Source organism: Misgurnus anguillicaudatus, chromosome 13 (assembly GCF_027580225.2).
Source record: "Misgurnus anguillicaudatus chromosome 13, ASM2758022v2, whole genome shotgun sequence".
NCBI classification, from domain to species: Eukaryota; Metazoa; Chordata; class Actinopteri; order Cypriniformes; family Cobitidae; genus Misgurnus; species Misgurnus anguillicaudatus.
Window position 1 is genome coordinate 26,267,382 of NC_073349.2, and position 19,511 is coordinate 26,286,892.

General features: G+C 35.0%; 2 long non-coding RNA genes across 4 annotated transcripts in view; one reads left to right on the forward strand and one right to left on the reverse strand.

Annotated features, from left to right (window-relative positions):
* Positions 1-11,741, reverse strand: part of LOC129430334 (uncharacterized) — a 113,840-nt gene extending 102,099 nt beyond the window's left edge. Inside the window, exon 1 of one of the 3 annotated variants that reach the window (XR_012372959.1) lies at positions 11,585-11,741. This is a non-coding gene — a long non-coding RNA (uncharacterized lncRNA). Of the gene's footprint in view, positions 1-5,740; positions 5,763-9,791; positions 9,911-11,584 lie in introns of those variants that run through there. The other 2 variants (XR_012372958.1, XR_012372960.1) reach the window with 2 other exon arrangements.
* Positions 11,742-15,259: 3,518 nt separating this feature from the next.
* LOC129419013 (uncharacterized) lies at positions 15,260-19,511 on the forward strand. Its single transcript, XR_012372962.1, has 4 exons — positions 15,260-15,603; positions 16,335-16,374; positions 16,501-16,649; positions 18,648-19,511. It is a non-coding gene; the product is annotated as an uncharacterized lncRNA (long non-coding RNA).

The following is a 19,511-nucleotide window of genomic DNA, read 5'->3' on the forward strand; positions in this document are numbered from 1 at the left end:
AAAGTATTTTATTTATACTCCAAATTAAAACTTGTAATTACTTTTTGATTTAAATGTATTATTTTGATATGTTGTACTGTAATCATCATAACAACAAAAGCAATAATAATAATAAAACAATAATAATAATAATAAAAAAACAATAATATAATATAATATAATATAATATAATATAATATAATATAATATAATATAATATAATATAATATAATATAATATAATATAATATAATATAATATAATATAATATAATATAATAATAACAATAACAATAATACTAGTAAAAATAATAACAATAATACTAGTAATAATAATAACAATAATACTAGTAATAATAATAATTATAATAATACTTTTGGTATTTTATTTCTATATTTTTCCATCTTTACTTATTTTAAGAAAATAAATAATAATAATAATTTTAAAAATACATAATATTATATAATAATACTAACAATACTACTACTACTACTAATAATAATAATAACAATAATAATACTAACAAAAATAATAATAATAATAATAATAATAATATCATCATCTTTATTTTATCTTTTTGTTAAATAATAATAATAATAATAATAATAATAATAATAATAATAATAACAAAACAATAATATTAGGGCTGCAAAACGATTAATCGCAACTAATCGTTTGCAGAATAAAAGTTTTGCTTACGTTATATGTAAACACCCGACGGTACTGTGTATAACAATTATGTATATAAAAATACACGCATGCATGTATAATTTTAAGAAAAACATCTATTTATATGTTAAGTATTTATAATTATATATAATATTAATTATATGTATAAATATAAAAATGTTTATACATATGTGATTATAACTTAAATATATATTTGCATCTGTGTGTATTTATATATATTTATTATACACAGTACACACACGTGTTTACATATAATGTAAACCAAAACTTTTATTCTGCAAACGATTAGTCGCGATTAATCGTTTTGCAGCCCTATTTTTTTCGCCATCATATATTATCATACAACGTCATTATTTATTAATAATAACACACCCATCTTATGTGCATCTTGATGTTTTATCAGTAATATACGCAGAACAATCGTGCCAGTAAAGGTGGCATCAGGTGACATCAGGAATCATAAATCTAAAGGGTGTAGTAGTGAGCACAGTAACACATGAGACAGATCTGTGTTGTGTTTAGACTGGACCCAGATGTACCTGCCTGCAGCTGAGGAGGTCCGACACGGCCTCCTCGCTCACCCTTCAAAGCACCGGACCCTCAGACACTTAGAAAACAATACCTGATCTCTCTCTCTGACACACAAGATACACTGTAGCTCCAGGCAAGACGCACACAACCGCAAGCAACCCACAAAGACTCCCACCACTGCAACGCTAACAATGTAACAATGGTAAGAAATACTAGAAGAACACAGCGCCTCCAATACTACGCTATCTCTCACGTAAGGCAGGAGCCGAACACAGCGGCACTGAAACCAGAACATCGCATTTTACAGCATTACTTCACAATTACATTCTTGTCCCACTTCTGGGCTACACGAAGAATGAATGGAGGGTGGATGGTGAACGCCCACACGTATAAAATCACCACTTCTCCCAACAGTGCTCAAGTCCAGACTGTCTAAGTGCTCTGAGTGGGTTTAACGTTTCAATGAGTCATTCTCAATGCGTTAGGATGTCCTCTTCAGTATCACAGAGCGATTCATCAGCTCGGCTTCATTCAGCGGGTCAACCGCAGGTGCACCTCCTTTGAGGCTGTGGAAAGGATTCAGTAACATTTTCACTTATCAAAAAATGGAGCAAAATCCAGGTACATCAATCAGTGTTGTACAATAGAGCCAGGAATATAAACATAACTACATCAATGTCAGAACAGAGCGCTCGAGATATTGAACTCTTGACATCAGACACTTTAACAAAAGACGCCGCAAAATACTATTTTTATATTTCCTCTTTTGTACCTTGTTTTACCATTCATCCTAAAATGTGGATCTAAATACACAAGATGTACAAACAGTTTTTCCTATTAAGCGTCTGACTTTACAAGAATTTCTCGATTAAAATGTCACGTGAACATATTGTTTTCAAATATTTACAGTAGTGGGACATGTACATATGTGATAAGTGGCATGGGTATATTTGCAGCAAAAGCCAACAATACATTGTTAAGTGCATATTTTTTATTTTTATTTTTATTTTTTTAGATAAGACCCTTATTCCTCGTTTGAGATCATTTAGAGTCCTTTGAAACTGAGATTTTAAACTGCATTAAAAACTGTTAAGTGTTGGGGTCCATTAAAGTCCATTAAAATGGGAAAAACAAAGACTGAACAAAGAAAGACATCAACATTTTGGATGACATGGCGAGTGAATTGTCGTGATTTTTTTTAAAGAAAATTCACTAATCCTTTAAAGGAAAGATCATGTTCCAAGAAGATATTTTGTAAATGTTGGTAAATATATCAGAAATTTATTTATCATTAGCAGTGTTGGGTAAGTTACTCAAAAAAAGTAAATTACATAATCATGTAATTAGATTACTTTACAAATTACTCTCTTCAAAAAGTATTTAATTACTTATTACTAATTACTTTCTAAATCCTATAGTACATGATACAAGGATAGGCATGAAATGGCTCGAAGAAATAATAAATGAAAGTATATCAATTATTCTGGTCCCACTTTAGGGTCAAATTTTCTCTATTAACTAACTATTAACTACTTTTGCCTCAATATACTCCAACTACTGCTTATTAATGCTAAAGAAGTTGTTAATTTTAAGTATTGGTAGAAATGGGGAGGGTTAAGGATGTAGAAGAGGTTTTGCTGAAATTAGATTACAATAAAAATAAGAGTAATCCCTTACTTTACTTTTGCAAGGGAAAAGTAATTAAATTACAGTAACTAATTACTTAGTAACTAGTTACACCCAACACTGATCATTAGTAATATTTATTGCTAAGAACAACTCTAAAGTCGATTTTCTCAGAATCCAGATAAAACCATACATATTTATTTAGGTTTCAGATGATGCATAAATCTTAATTTTAAAAAATGTACCCTTATGACTTGTTTTGTGGTCCATGATCACATATTAAAAATTTGTTTTTTATGAATAGCCCTATATTTTTTATATGTTTCCTTTTTTTATTTATATTCATAATTTCCTATTGCAACTATTTTGTTCTGATTTTATTGTATTTTTTTAAGTAAAAGCTACAGTTTATAGACAGTACAACCAGGGGAACGTAAACACTAAAAAACTCAATTTTCATGATATAAAACAGCATTTATAAAATTATTACACATCTAATTGTTATTTATGACCCACAGAATCTGTTTCTGTGTCTCAATTGGTCGAGCATTGCATTAGCAGCACAAAGGTTGTGGGTTCAATGTAAATTTACATTTTGTAATTTTGCATTTTTATTTAAACCGACTTATTGTGCATTTAAATGACTATTTTATTAGTATGTGGGTTCCCTGCGCTGTACAAAATGATATCATATCAAGATATATTTTTATGTTACTTTAACTTAACAAATGAAGTTAAACAACTTCAACTTGTTTTTCTAAGTTATGTCAACTTATCACTCAAAACATTTTAACTTATCAGTCAAAAAACTACTTTAAGTAATCAAGGTGTATAAACTTTATGCTGCATGTTTTTTACAGTGTAAAAAATGCAGCATGAAGTTAAAATAACTGGGTTTTGCAAGTCAATTCAACCAACTATTTTAAGTTTTGAATTGTGATAAGTTGACATAACTTATAAAAACAGGTTGAAATACACTGTAAAAAAATTTGCTGTAATTATGCAGTTGGTTGCCAGTAACTTACTGTAGAAGATAAAGACTGAAAATGTTTCATGTTCATTTAACTTTGAACAAACTGTTGTCAGTAAATAACATTAATGTAAAATCTACAGTAAGTTACTGGCAGCTAGTTGCCAGTAATACTGTAATTTCTACAGAAATTTTTTACAGTATAGTTTAACTTAGATTTTTATGTTACTGCTGCATTTTTTCTAGGGATAGAAATCAATTTCTTCAAACTGTAATGCATACATGAAAAAATCCTCAACAACACATAACGGGACCGATCAATTTCAGCTGCCTACAGTAAGACATGTAACATTAACTTCACAAAGCTTTACGAGCGACATATTTCAACAAAATTGCATTGTACAAAAGACGTAACGCCCATCTCAGTCCATGATGGTGGCCTCGGATCGAGGTTTAACAAACCATTCCTAGGTTTACCACAACCATCAGTACACAAAGCGCAAAAAGACGCACACGTGTAAACAAGTGTGCAAAGCCCAGTGCACAAACGTGCCGTGCACGCCCTGATTTACAGCAAAGTAAACGATTTAAGCTGCACGTCTCGCTCTAACACCTAAACACATGACAGGCCTCTCATAAATAAGGTTAGCCAGAGCCTCCAGTGTAATTTACACCTACACTATCTCTTAAACTAACATGTAACAGGTTCATCTGCCATATTTCAGCACCACAGGCTGAGAACTCGCCCGGGAAAGATGAATGAGCTAGACGGGCATTAAGAAAGAGAGAGAGAAACTGCGAATGTGCAGTTATGAGGGGCTGGGCAAGTCAACTTCAAAGACTTCAGAGTGGATCTGTTTTGGATGTGGAGGCCATGTTGGCTGCACGCAGGCCCGGCACAGGCTTAGCTTACGCTCCTGTGAAAGCCCTCCAGGCCCGAGGCACAACCATGGCAGGCTGCAGTAATGTCTGACAGCGGCATCAAGGCTTCACATCTACCGTCATAAATCCTCCTGCCCTCATTCTTCTTTTCTCATGCGGCGAAATGCATCTTTGTCCCATAAGGGTGATTTATTTTGCAGAAACTTAAAGTTGCACCAGTCACTTCACAGCACGGGACTCTGCGTAAAAGGGTAAGGGAGAAAAGCAGAGCACATATCTGGCCTCGACGCAGTAAAATCTGTTTGCAATTTAACCAACTAAACCTGGTTATGTGAAGGATTAATATGATCCATATTTTAAAATATTAAAACTTTTAAATAGTGTGTGTGTGTGCGTGTGTGTGTGTGTGTAAAAACCACTCCAGTAAGAAGAAAACTGAATGGACTTCAAATGAGTCATGCCACCTAGAGGTTGAATTGAGAACTGCAGCATAAACAAATCTTATAAGAGACCTAAGAGAGACATTTTTATAGGTTATACAATCTCATACTTGTATAGTGTAACTTATTTTTCCCTCAGCTGTGAGGCCATGATGATGTCAAATAATACCCTTTATTATAGATTTATTATTTTAAAACTTTAAGCTTATCAATCCACTAAAACTCCACTAAGAACCCCATAAGACCCATCGAGAACACATTAATGTTTCAGTTCAACCCAAAGAAATATCATAAATTTAAAAAATGGATCAAGAAAATGTCTTATCGCCATAATGCGCTTTTCTTTTTCTCAGTGGTTATACTTGTTACATTCTCAATACCATTTTTTTTTTAAATAAACATAAATGCAAATACTTCCATGCTAATATTTGTCTTATAATAATAATCAAATTCTTTTGGGGGCTCGATTGTCACGAAAATAATGTCATGTTGCAACAAATCTTAATGATTTTAACAATATAACATTTTGCTTCTCTTAATTTAGGGTGAATTGAAAACTGATCATGTTCTTGGCAAAACCCCAGTTTGTCATAACATGCTGTAATAGTCGCATTTACACTCACCAGAACCTAAAACGGCACAGAGATGCACACTTAAGATTTGCATGAGGCCTTTAAACCTGCTGAACTGAGCCTGTTAATTCAATGCATTTTACTGCCAATTGCCACTTTGGCGCTATGAAAATAAGCATAAACGCCACAGCTTTAAATGTAAATTAATGAGGGTTGTTGCTAGGTTACCGAGCGCACATCCAGAACAGCAAATTATTAATTTATAACTAAGCGAGACATTATAGCAATTAATGTCTAGATATAACCATTCAACGACACCTGCAGTCTGCATATATCAAGTGTAGATTTTAGGTTTAAGAGGCGATTGCAATACGTTTTGTGCTTTTAAATGATCTGTGAGATACCCAGTCTATTACAAACAGTATGTAGTTCACAAATCTTTGTTGTGTTGGGAAATGGTGGTGGGAAAATACATTATTTTTTAGGGACAACACAGTAAATTATATTTTGCATATATTTCTTATAATTGCACAGCTACATATATATATATATATATTGCTGTACACATTGTACAACAAATAATAAATGTGTTCCTTTTAAATCACTTTTTGTAATAAAGGCAATACTGTGCATGATGAAAAGCAGACACACTGAGTAACATAAATTTTGTTTCTTTCCAAACTCATAAAACAAATGTAGTTGTTGTTTTTTTAAAGAAGAACTAAACTATTTAAATTGATAATTCAATCTATTTTAACAATGCAAATGTGAAATCCAAGTACTCTGTAACCCATCCAAGTCTCAACGTACACCTGGTTGTGTCACTCACTCATCCTATATGGAAATATAAAACCCAAGGTTCTAGTTTCCCACCAGCGCACCCAGCACCTCCTCTACTCGCAAAAAGACACAAACAAGCAGATGAGAAACGCTATGACTGGATCCAGCCCAGCGAGTTTAAACCACAAGACCATCTTGAATGTCTACAGTGAGAAATTCTCCGCAGCACAGGGGAAAACAACAGGCCTCATCACAGGGGTCTCGATTCTGAGAAGCAGAGATTTTGGATGCGATACTGTCCAGTTCGATCCAAAACGTCCACCATCTGTAACAGCTGGATGACAGCCGGTTAAGAGCGAGAACATTTGGTTCAGGGCCATCAAAAACAGAATCCTGAATTCAGGTTTGAACCAGACTCAAAAATCACAATTTGAGCCCTCCCTTAGTGTCATTGTGAAGATCGGGGAAACGCACGATCCCGGGACGCAAAAACGACAGACGTAATTCCCAGACAGAGCATCTGGCCAACTGCGGACCTTCAACCAGCGTCAATAAGCAAACTAAACCCCACCTCTGGAAATGTTCTTCACAAAAACAAACATACCTGTGGCTTGAGACTAGGTGAGCTATGCTACTTGCTTGGAACAAAAAGAGGCATTTATTAAAATACATGACATCCAAAAACACAAGACGTGCTGAAGACACAAAGACGCGGCCAAGAAAAATTACGACTTTGCCGTACAGACTCAAAAGCTTTGATTTATAAGCCTCACCTAAGCCTCCGCTAATTTAAACCGGGATGGTATTTTGATCCTGTGTAATATGAATTAGATTTGGAAGTTAGAGATTGAAAATGGCTGCATAGACAAAAGTTAAATAATCATTTGTTTAAGCATTAACATTTACATCCATTTGGCAGATGCTTTTATCCAAAGCAACTTACAGTGCATTTAATCTTTACATTTTATACACTGAATCGAGCCCATGAACTAAGGGATGGGGGAGTTTTACATTTAAAAAGCCTGTAATTTATTTTGATGATCTACACTTACATTCTTTGTGGGACATAACATTTTAATGTCTAAATTACAAAAATGAAAGGGTGAAATGGACATTATTGTGTTTGTCTGTTTGTTTGTTTATCACCTGTTAGTCTAACTTGTTATTTAAAAATATATGTATCATAGCAAGTAGTAATGTTTAAAATTTGACATTTGATTTTTGAAACCTGGAGTCAAACCATCTAAAAAAACATGCATTTCTGAAAATCCATATTTCTAGAATATGTCTTAATATTTATAATGCAAGAACTAGTTTTTCATGTTTTAACTGCCTTAATTTAGGACATCAAGGGTGTATTTATATCCAAATCTTTATTTTACTTGCCAAGGAAATGAAATGAACACTACATGAGGATAATAATAAAGCTCTCACACATTTTAAAGGCTTTGGCACGTGTTTCACACTGATCCACAAGCGCCCTCTGGTGGCAGCACTTTCAACTCGACATTGCTATTAAAATAATTGAAAAAGTCTTAACTCATTTCTATTATCTATTTTAATAAATAACTGTCAGCAGGTATACTGTGAGAAACTTTCACTGTGGCTATATATTGTGAATATACTTATATATTTAGTATAAAATCATTAGAAATGACCCTGAGCTGCACTAAATGTTAAGCTTTTATTAGGTAGCTATAAGTTTTTAGTGAGATAAATTGGAGATACATTGTGTCTACATTTTGACCAATGAGAGGCCTTCAATTTACAGTTTTGATATGTGCATGTCAGAAATGTACTATAGTTGCCTATTTTATGCCAAACATACCAGTCAAAACTGTTACAATAGGTTACTCTTTAAATAAAATAAAAGAATAAGAATATTTTATTACATTTTTGTGTATTACTGTTTCTTTTCACAAAGCTTTTATTTTATTATTTTGACTGCGGAGGCATATATATTATAAATATTATGAAACTTTGATGCATCATATTTCCTGAAAGAATGATTAAACCAAAATATCGTAAAACAAACCAGCCTACTTGACAAGTTATACAACTTGACCTGTATTCATAAGTCTTTCACAATCCTTCACTTCTGGTGTTGCTAGCACGATGTATTTATTATTTTCCAAGTACGCTTGCAAGGAAAGTTTCTATATAACAGCTTGTACTGTCATCATTAAACAAGACTGATGATGTCAACTACAAAACTCCATTATAGCGCCCTCGTGCGTCCGCCAATATATGAAAATCAGACCTCAGTCTAATGACAATAAAGCAATTTAAAACAGTTTTACATCTCTTCAGTAAACGTAAACTTTGATATGAATTTAGTCTAAATTAATTAACATAAACACTGACGATAAAGAAAAATGCGGAAAAAATAAAATATTCATTCAAACTATTTCGGATACTTAATCCTAATAGCCGACTACTTTCATTCATTTTAAGATGTTCAATATGCTTTAGACATCCAATTATCTTTTCAATAATTATACATAGTATGTTCACTGGATTATGATCAGTCTGATTTAACATTTACGTTCACGACACAAATATAGTGTTGAATGAACGTTAGAAGTCACAATTACAAACATCAAATAAAAATAGGAGTGCATTACATTCAGCGTGGCTATTTACAGGAGTGAACATGCCCCTAAGTACCCCATCTGTCTTCATTCACAAGCTCATAACTCTGTATAGAGAGACATTTGGCCCCTGTCCCGACGGTGCCAACTCAACTGATATACTAACAGACGTTTGTCAGCGAAACCGAGTCCAATCACACTCGACGATAAACACACCGAAACTTACATTTCACCTAACATTTTTACAATTTATTGAAATATGTCTTTTATAGGTTGAATCTGATTGTATATTGGATTGAATGGAATCCCTGTTGGAAAAGGCAGGGGGCAGTATTACGCACGCAGGCCTGCTGAAATACGACCTAGATGAATGGTCGAAATATAAATGCGTTTTTCAAAAGTTAAAACCGCATGGACTAAATAAACACAGATTACTTGTATAAATGTCAATTAAATATCAATCACAGCCACATTAACTAAACAAAGATACATAGGTTAAGTTAAAGATGTTCATAAAAACGTAAACTACTTCTGTGGTAACTTTGACAACACACATGTGTGATATCATACATTCAAAATTACCATAGGACTAATTTGTTGAAAGCAATTGCAAATTGGCTGCATCTCTAAAAAAAATAATAAAAATAAACAACTAGCAAAATTGGGTCGCAACATTTGATATTTTGTTATGTAATGTAATTGTATTTATTATCGATTAAAGATGCACTCACGTGAGATGAAACTTCAGTTAAATAGATGCACATATTTCACATAGGTCTGCACGGGCTTGAGTTTCTTCCACCTGTTGGCGCCATATTGAGAGGTCACGTGACCAGCGGAAATCTGACCAATAATCAGACACTCATTTCTAATCAGCAAATAAATCGCCTGTTTTACCCTAAAAACTTTTACTTTTTTTTAAATGTGTGATGCTGTGCTTACAGCGCATTTATAAATATTTTAAATATAAATTACCCAGTGCACCTTAAGTCCACCTTTTGGGGATGTCCATGCTGAACCAGCACCAAAACAATGCTGGTCTTGCTGGTATGCTGGTTTTTCCAGCAGGGGTTATACATGTTAAAAAAGGATACATTTCAGAATGTCCCGATATTTTCATTATACTTTACATGCACAAGTTTTACAATGATGATACTCCGGCATGGTTTGATAATGTTGTCTATGTTGGTAATAATGTGAGCTTCTGCAAAAGCAATTATAAGAATTGTTGTAAACAAAAACCTTTGCCGCCTTAAAAATGTTTTTGTTGAATCAACTCAGATTTACCAGTCATTTCAACTTACTATTAATTAGTTATCTTGACAAGGGATAAGTTCCTGTACCTTATAAAATAAAGATGACTTATTTTAACTATATTTTATATGTTATAACAACTCATCTTTTGTCAAGGTAAATAATATTAAGTTAAATTGACTTGTAAATCTGAGTTAATTAAACCAAAAATTTAAGGCAGCAAATAATTTATTACATTGTGTTAACTGTCAATGCTAGAAATTTGATTGATTGCCTCGAAATATTTCAAACTTCTGTTTTTTGAAAAACCTCCAATTTCCAAGATCCCATATTTTTAATATTGTCTCAGACATTTGGCTACCATTATATAAAATGTTTAAAATTATTATTGTTGCCCTTCTCTTATAGATAATGTTTAACATAATTAGTCAAGATTGGGACCATTAGTCACACTTTTTACTCAAAAGAATATTCATCAACGCTCTACTTTAACTTGAATTGATTAAAAGTCATTAAAAGTAATGAGTTGTATCACTTTTAGCTATTAAACTTAAAAGTATCTGAATTTAAGTTTCCAATTTTAAGTTATTTACATTTTTTTTACAATCCATTTAATGTGTGTATTATTCCTGTAAGTAGACTTTTAAAGTATTACAAATTTTAAAAGCAACAATTTGGAAGAGAACAGTAATGCGAACAAAATAATTGTTAAAGGCGGAGTCCACAATGTTTGAAAAACGCTTTGGAAAAGGAGACGGGCCGACTACCAAAACACACTTATAGCCAGTCAAATCAAATCAAATGCCGGGTTGCGTATGTGTGGGGCGGGTCTATCAACAGAAGGTCCAGATTCTATTGGGGTAGGGGCGTGTTTGTTTAGGTGATTTCAAATATCAACATTGGCTGTCATTCATCATGGACTCCGCCTTTAACAAATACTGCAATTAATAAATTGTATAGTCTTGTGAACACAATTCATCCTTTCAGTTTTCAATTCAGCCTGCCTTTATAACAGCTGACCCTTACCTGAATGTATGCCAGCCTGTTTTTATTCTCTCTACTGTTTCCTACCTAAAATATGATAGAATTATTTTAGTTTATGTTTTGAAACCCACTGCTAGTATAACACGCATTTGCGCACAATTGGACTCAGTTGTTACTGAAATAGCCCTTGTAACAACTTCCCGGTGTCACAATTTGCCACAGGTTCCTCTATATATGTTGTCCCTGAACATTAGCCCTCTGACCCTCTTAAAGGGCCCGTCCTTACCTGGATTTATGATGAGGAACCCAAAACAGCAAGACATTGCAGAAGCCTCCAGCAGGGCACTAAGTGGACCCAGCAGTGCCACTGTTGTTTCCGGTCACCCCGGACCCCTTCATTTTTCTCTTTGCAATATCCTCCCGGCGTAAACCACTGGGCAGCACACACAGAAAACTGATGAGCTTTCCTCATAAAGCCAGGCTTCGGGTGACCTTGCTGTTGCCAAGGCAACACATCTGTCATACATTTTCACATAGTTTGGCATCCATTTAAAAGCATCTTTTGAGATTGTTTTGAATTGTTTATGGTCCAATATATGTGGAATCATTAAACATTTTATTAAAACAACTTATTAGTTATTTTTCTTAATTAAAGACAATCATGCTATGAGCATATCAATGCATTTTGTTGTTGTGTATTGCTCCTTATCCAACACATATATGATGGCTCCTTATCACAGATGTTTTCCACAAAAACAAGCTGAAAGTAAACATTTGAGTCTGCATCGTCAACTTTTTGAAGCTGTTCCCATGTGATGCAGCTCTGTGTTGAAGACTAAAGGAAACCATGTGCACACACGCTGAACCCAAGAGGCCATGCGTGGAAACACGCAACACAAATTTTTATGTACTGTTTTTACTCACGCCCTTCTAAGGATTACTAATCAAATGCAGTGTGCTGAAGCGGTTCATAACATTTCGAAAAGCAACACTTACATCTATGCCAAACAAATAAAAAGAAAGTGTTGTGGTATCTATATAAATCCTTTGCGAAAATACTAGAGGATTTTGAAGAGAGAGAGGAAAATGGAAAAGGGAGGGTGAGAAAGACGCCTCTGGTGGAGAGACCAAATGCTCACTACTGCGAGTTTGAACAGGGTGTGAAAAGTTTTTATGAATGTTTTGTTTTATATTTAATCAAAACTGCTATTTAACACCCCATTTTGGGATTTTCTTTAAAGTTTAAATGTTAGTGAAAAGGGATTAAATATTACACAGTTCATTAAACTGCAAAAATGTTATCATGTATACCTCACATATGAGGTAAAATTTAGTGGAAAAATGCGTTCTTCTAATAGTTTTATATAAACATATTTTTTTAAGTTTTTAATATTTGCATTAAAATAAAAAGTTAACAAATATAAGTGTAGATTACAGCATAATTGCTTTTGCAGTATTAATCATTAAAATAAATCACGTGTCATTTTCATTGTTTATGGATTTAAAATTACATTTATTTTATAACATAACGCAGTTGTGTGCAAATGCATTATGGCACAATTAAACAAGTCATTAAACAGAACGTAAATAAACATAAAATGCCATTTCAGATGTAAATATGATGCCAATTTGTCATTATTCTGATTGAAATAATTGTATTTGACAAAAATGAATCATCACATTTATTTTGGTGGTTTTCACATGAGGCAGAGGCTCAGATTGTTAGAAATGTAAGTGGAAGTTTCTGTGAGCTCTGCACACCTTTCCCCCTTAAAGGGACACTCACTTTTTTTGAGAATATGCTCATTTTCCAGCTCCCCTAGAGTTAAACATTTGATTCTTACAGTTTGAAATCTATTCAGCTGATCTCTGGGTCTGGCGCTAGCACTTTTAGGATCGCTTAGCACAATCCATTGAATCTGATTAACCATTAGCATCACGCTAAAAAAATAACCAAAGAGTTTTGTTATTTTTCCTATTTAAAACTTGACTCTTCTGTAGTTACATTGTGTACTAAGACTGACAGAAAATTAAAAGCTGCAATTTTCTAGGCATATATGGCTAGGAACTATACTCTCAAACTGGCGTAATAATCAGTGACTTTGCTGATGTAACATGGCTGCAGTAGGCATAGTGATATTACGCAGCAGACGAAAATAGTCCCCTTGGTTACTTTCGGTGTCAGGGGACTATTTTTGGGCAGTGCGTAATATCACTACGCCTGCTGCAGCATTGTTACGGCATCAAAGCCCTTGATTATTATGCCAGAATGAGAGTATAGTTCCTAGCCATATATGCCTAGAAAATTGCAGCTTTTAATTTTCTGTCAGTCTTAGTACATGATGTAGCTACAGAAGAGTCAAGTTTTAAATAGGAAAAATATCGAAACTCTTTGGTTATTTTTTTTGCCCGATGCTAATGGTCTAATCAGATTCAATGGATTGTGCTAAGCTATGCTAAAAGTGCTAGCGCCAGACCCGGAGATCAGCTGAATGGATTTTAAAACAGTAAGAATCAAATGTTTAACTCTAGGGGAGCTGGAAATTAGCATATTTAAAAAAAGTGGATTGTCCCTTTAAAAAATGGTGCATGACCCCCCCTGGTTAAAATTGCATTGCACAATTAATAAAAAGTGCCTTTAAATTCATTTAATGTAGATTTAATGGCATCGCTCTGCAGCAGGATCGTCTATTTTTTCCCTTTCCTTACATAGCATGCCAGTTTTTTAAATTATTTGCCAAAATATTTCGAGAACTTCACTGTCTCCCCTGAAAGCCAGCAAATTTCACGGGTATTCAACAGAAAAAATCCTTCCCGCAAAGATCAGCTCTCCTGAAAGTAATATCAGTCATACGCTCTGACACTTTATAATTGAGATGCATGGAACGGTCCGGCGTTTTCATCGGACAGATGTGCCCGATCCTCTCGTTGCCAGCTGGGTTGGCCTACACGCGGCTGGTCTGTGCATGCTGTTGCCCTCTAGTTTCAAACTCTGCCAGATAATCATACTCGGTTCCCTAGGGATGCTGTAACTCAAGTCTCCATTGTGCCATGTCACGGTTATGCGGCCTACGTTCTGCTCGGTGCTCTGTGGGTTAAAATGAGTGGCCGCGGGCCAGCGTCTGAACGTGTCTTTCTTGAATGCGAGTGGATTAGCACTCTCCACACATCCAGCTTGGCCAGGAAACTCAAGACGACTTTTAAAACGAAATAGGCGCCGATACGTCTCCATCATAAATTTGAGGACACATGCTGACCAATAACAGCCCAGTGGTCTTCCTAGCCTAGGGGTATGATGGAAAGCAGAAGAGGCCAGCAGGTGGGCACTTTTGGCTGACCTTTTTTTATTCGTAGTATTCAACGTTGGCTGTTATGTGGGATTATAGAGACGAATGTAGCTGCCACCTAAAAAACCAGCAACGGAAACTACACCCTTAAAAATGCTGGGTGGAAAGGAATGAACCTAACCTGTTGGGTTGTAATTTAAGCAAAACAATCTCATGGTAATTCATATTTATGCATCAGACCACATTCGTACGTTTTTGCATGATTTGCTGTCTCCCCTGTGGCGTTGGAGTTAGGGGCGGAGTTAGGCATGTGGTTCATTGATATTCATATTGATTTTTATAATAATTATATTTTTTGTACAAATGCATACAAAATAGCAAAGTCATAAAATACAGACAAATTAGCCTGACACTGATACTGGTTTGTTTTAAAGGTGCAATGTGGGAATGCAACCAACGGCCCTTTCGAAACGCATATGGTGCTTTTTCATTGCATATGTACCCCACGGTTTAGGTCGGGTCATGTCAGGCCAGCTCACCTCACTTTGGCTTGGTTAGCTTTTCCATTGAGTTTAGGAACACTTCGAAGTGGGAGGGATTATATGCGTGTCATTATATTTGCGCTGCCTACTGCTGTGACATCATACACTGAAAAAAATGGACTTAGTGGGTCTTTGAATTTAAATAAAATAAACATGTATATGCAACACAAAATATTTATATTCCTTGTGTAAACATAATTTTATTGATTAGGATTAAAATGTTTTGTTTGAATGTAAAATGAACACATTATTCTCACATTGATTAAAATTGATTGAATTGAAAACTTAAAGCAATAAAATTGTGTTTGCACACAAAACGGCACCTCCTGAGCAGCAGGGGCAGTATAGCTCAATGAGAAGGACATCGATTGCCATAAAAGAAGAATAAAGATCGTTTGTTTTGGGCGCCAAAATGAAGACTCAGCAGCAGTCAGTCAGTCAGAAGAACTCTCTCAGACGGACACCACGTTATTAAAGTAAGTTATATTATTTATTTATGTTCGCTTCATACGTGATATATCTTCACTAGATAGACTATTTTTGTTTACAATATGTAGCCATTGCAATGACTTGTAGTAAATATTAGTTTGGAGGAGGTTGGTGGAGTAAGTTGACAGTCAGTCAAGCTCATAAAGAAAAACAGCGTTTTAAAAATGTCAGCTGTTTAACGTTATTTCACGTTTGGTAGTTTTATCCGAGTTGAAAACTGTCAGCTTTGAGTTGACTTTTGAGGCACTTTTTACTCAGCTGTTCTATGGAAACGTATCAGGACAAATAAAACGCTAACCAAAAGTTATTCTGTCCAGAGTAACGTTATACATGTAATTTACCAGATAATATCAATTGACTAAATTAATAATGACATTGTGTATGAAACAAACGGTCTGCTTAATCAGATGAACAGACCCGCGTCAGTTATTCATGACTTCGCTACGCCACGAGCAACACTTGATTCTATTAGAAAAAGCTTTTTTAAAATGTCTCGCGTGACGTCTGGTAAGTTATATTAACTGGAAAAAAAACCGCTTTGAAGTGCCACACCTTAAAGCTGACGTTTTCAGAAGAGAACCTTGTTGTTTTAAGATCTAATTTTGTCCAACATTGCGTCCTATGACAGATATAATACTTCATTATTGCTCTGTGTATGTGTGACCTTAATCATTTGAGGTTTTGTGTTGATTTCACCTCTGAATATTTCCTCTTATAGGTCCATCATCCTTGCATGCGCTACACACTCAAAAGCATTGGTAAGTCATTTCTTTCACTTTTGTACTGCTGTTAGGAGCTATATCTTATTTTTGTAACTAATATACATGTATTATTCTTTTACTCGCAGTACTCAAATATACAATGGTTGGTTAATCTGTTTTCAGATAAATGCTGAATTTAAAAGAATCACTACTGTCTAATGTTCCTGCGTGTCACCTGGACCTCCAATCCAAAAAACCTGATGAAACTCTTCTATCAGAAAGGAGGACAGCTAGCAAAAAGACTTCAAACAATTAATGATCAAATGACAGAAGTAAGTAATATAGATTCATAGACATAAAAATGTGTAAACATTGTTGGAAGTACAGAACGTTTAGTATGTTTTAGTTACAACATCTTTTGGCACAAGGGTCATTAAAACACCTGGGAAGATTTAAAGGGGTAGTTCACCCAAAAATAAAAATTCTCATCACTTACTCCCTATCATGTTGTTACAAACCTGTATAAATGTCTTTGTTCTGATGAACACTAAGGAAGATATTTTGAGGAATGTTTGTAACCAAACCAATCATAAGCCCCATTCACTTCCATAGTGGGGAAAAATAATACTATTGAAGTGAATGGGGCTCATGAACAGTTTGGTTGCAAACATTTCTCAAAATAAATATCTTCCTTCATGTTTGTCAGAACAAAGACATTTATACAGGTCTGTAACAACATGAGAGTGAGAAAATGAGATAATTCACTTTTGATGTGATTGTCAGGTGTGGTAGCACACACTCGAAACGTGGCCTCTTTGTTTAACTCATTCCAGTGTAGTGAACACTAGGGATGCTCCGATCAGGATTTTTGCAGCCGATACGATCACCGATTTGTAATCTTCGTGATCGGCCGATACCGATTCTGATTTTTTTAAAGCTGATATGCAAGCTCTTTGATGACTGTAACTGTTACATTTTTTCTAGATAAAATAATACCACGGATGTTGCCTTTGTTATATTACTTGCAGTAATTAGGTATATTATTGTTTTAATAGTGACTCAAATAAATAAGCACAACAAATATTTATTCTGCATAGAGAAAATTAATATGGCTTTAAAAAGGCTTATGTCTCCTAAAAGTACTGAAAATAAAACACTTCACAGACTTTACTGTATTAATTAAATATACACGCATTCGTATGAAGTATAAAAGTTCTTTAGTCAAGAGCAGAGAGTGATTTTATTGAGAGATGAATTACCCCTCGTTCAGACAGCCAACGACAAGCAGTAGCAGAGCGACGCGATCTCATTCATTTCAATGGAAACCTGGCGACTTCCGGCGACACGAGCGACAGTGACCGTTGGCGACCGTATGGGCGTGTCCAGCGACGCGAGAAAGTTAAGAAAAGTTTAACTTTATGCAAATGTCGAGCGACTTTCGGGAGCGACTACCAATAAGAACAAAGCAGTGGAGTTCACGTCATCCTTCTCTCGTCAGTTATTGGCGTGGATGGTACTCATTTGTTTATCACAAGCAGATTTAGAAACGCCTCATTGAAAGAGACAAGCGACACACAGCGATAATGTCGCTGGCTGTCTGAACGAGGTGTTAGGTTACTGCAGCTTTAAGACGTGAGAGAGAGATCGCTCCGTTCACGTGCACTGATGACAGGCTGCTGTGTGTGTGGGCGGCGGCTGAACGCAGACAAGCAGCTGTGAGGAAAATAAAAGTTTAAACGCCCAAAACTTTAAGACGCATGCAAATAAGAAACTTTTGGCATGAGGATGCAATTGTCCGTGATAGATATGTGTTGTATACGCTGTTTGATGGGGATGTGAAGACGCCTCGCGCTGTTGACCGGAGCACGTCCTCATAGAAAATGCGCATATCTCTGTAAAGGCAAAGAGAGACATACAAATCTGCACGCCGCACATGAGCAAAGGGTTGTAAAAATGCTCGTGCTACGTAAAAAAATGTCTTTAATTGCAGCCACATTCAGGATCCTTTTGATGACAAAAGTAAACAGAAAGATCGGTTTATGAGATCGGCAGATTTAGCGAGCACCGATCGAGTCATTTAATGCCATTATCGGCCGATCGATCTGAGCATCCCTAGTGAACACACACACACACCCAGAGCAGTGGACAGTGCAGCTGCCTTGCTTTGTAACCCATGTATTTGTAACCAATTGTAACATGCTGTGGCAATGCACTTGGGTCTGTATACTTACATTTATATTTGTTTGCATTGTACTAATTTCCAATGACACTTTTATTGTAACAGTAACCTTTTTTCTGTTTCTTTAACTACATTTGTTTGTTTTGTACAGGGCATGGATGAAGTCAGCATCAGTGAGGTCATTTGAAGACACCAATGTTGGGATTTGTGCTCTCAAACAACATGCTGCTTGTGATGAAGAAGAGGATCTTTGTATAGTCCTGGAAGCCATGAAGGTGTTGCAACATCGTGTTTGAGCTGATGTATGCCTTAAACCTGACCTATCCTGATCTCCGCTTTATTTTTGAGGAAATCCAAACTGCATTGAGAGTAACTTTAACGAACAGTTTCTTTCAGTGAAAGGATCAGAAAGACTGTGCTGCTCATTTTTGACTTTTTTGTCTGTTTTAAGTGTTTTCTCTTATTAAAACATTAACAGTTTGCTGCTCAGAGTCGATTTTGGGAAAGGGTGTTGTATTTTTTTTTTGTTTAATCTTTGATTAAAAGTTTATAAATGCTGTAGCTCTGACTTTCTGAAGGAGTGATATTTTCCAGTTTGTAAATCCATTTTATAAATAATAGTACTTACTGTTTTGCATGTCTCTTTGGAATGCAGTGTTTGTGTTTTAGCACTTCTAAATCTACTGTGATAGTAACTATTTTAAACATTTGGGTCAGTTTCACAGATGGGGCTTTTCCTAGTCCCAGACTTTTGCAATGCCATATATCAGTGCCATTGTTTTGTCTAAAAATGTACTCCAGTGTTGTTTTTGTAAGGTAGGTTTGTTTGTAAACTTTATTTTTGTAAAAATATCCTAATATAACTAGGGCCTAGTCATGGCTTAATCTACAACCTGTTTGGGAAATTGCCCCTTTATGTATGTACTGCATGTGCTGATTGTTGTAATAGTTATTGACTGTTAATGAATTAATGTGTAGTGATTTAAATGAATTGATGATCTGAAGGCAGTGGTTT